The sequence below is a fragment of the Mandrillus leucophaeus genome, unplaced genomic scaffold (genome assembly GCF_000951045.1).
Source record: "Mandrillus leucophaeus isolate KB7577 unplaced genomic scaffold, Mleu.le_1.0 Scaffold947, whole genome shotgun sequence".
NCBI lineage: Eukaryota > Metazoa > Chordata > Mammalia > Primates > Cercopithecidae > Mandrillus > Mandrillus leucophaeus.
The window spans coordinates 801,217-802,498 of record NW_012110330.1 but is presented as its reverse complement, the minus strand read 5'-3'; the positions used below and the strand labels follow the sequence as shown (position 1 = coordinate 802,498).

General features: G+C 39.1%; 1 pseudogene; it reads left to right on the top strand.

Annotated features, from left to right (window-relative positions):
- The first annotated feature begins 295 nt into the window (after positions 1-295).
- LOC105532292 lies at positions 296-671 on the top strand (annotated as a pseudogene).
- The last annotated feature ends 611 nt before the right edge of the window (positions 672-1,282 follow it).

Here is a 1,282-nt window from a genome sequence, read left to right as displayed (position 1 = left end):
CGATCATGTCACTGCACTCCAGCCTGGTGACGGAGCAAGACCTTGTCTCTAAAAGGAAAAAAAAAAAAACTATATATCCAGCTGTCGATTAGAGCTGCTAAGTCTTCTAATTAAGCTTTTGGTAGGAACTGGGCAAAAGAGATGTCCAAATTGTAACATTTGACAAGACTATGAACCGCATGAAATCTGTGTTGCTAAAATAAGACAGTCCATATGCCTTTAAAATCAACCAAGTAGAAGGTAGATTCACTTCCTTTAAAGAAAATGAAGGTAGGCCTGGGTGATTGCTGTCAAAATGGGCAAGTTCATAAAACCTGGGAAAGTAGTGTTGGTCTGGGCCAGACACTACACTGGATGCTACTCTGGATGCAAAAACCATCATCGTGAAGAACATTGATGATGGCACCTTAGAATGCCCCTACAGCTGTTCTCTGGTGGCTGGAATTGACTGTTATCCTTGCAACGTGACAGCTGCCATGGGCAAGAAGAGCACCCAGAGGTCAAAGATCAAGTCTTTTGTGAAAGTTTATAATTACGGTCACCTCATGCCCACAAGGCACTCTGTGGATACGCCCTTGGACAAAACTGTCATCGACAAGGATGTCTTCAGTGACCCTCCTCTTAAACACAAGGCCCAAAGGGAAGCCAAAGTCAAATTCAAAGAGAGGTAAAAGAACAAGTGGCTCTTCCAAAAGCTGTGGTTTTAGATTTTTTTGGGGGGTCATTAAAACTTTTAAAAATAAAAATAAAAAAAGGAAGAAAAAAAATGAAGGCTCCTAACCAAGACCCAAATCACTGGCCACCTTGCCTCCATGTGGAGGTTTTCAGTGAAGGACCTGTCAGTAAGGGCAAGATTTTCCTCCAGACTTTCACACACTGTTTTCTCAAAACATTTTGGGGGAAAGAAAAATAAAATCAAAGCTAAAAGTTCATTCCCTCACTCTTTAATTCAACATTTACTGAGTAGGCAAGGATGCTATGATTTGTATCTGAAAAAAAAAGATTGAAATAGATTTTACTAATCTCCCAAGTCCCAGAAATAAACAAACAAATGTCAATAACATGCCCAAGGAATATCCACTTTTAAGTAGCATCATTTTCTACTGAAACCACCAGAGAAAAATGGTTGCAAAACGTACCCCTAAATAGCTGAAAGAGTCGGCCAGCTATATATAATCATTAGATATAAGCCAATTAAATTGCAAATACTATCTGCCAAAAACGATGATTTTGAATATAGAAAAGTTGAATTCAAGCCACTCTATTTTCCAGTAAGATAAAG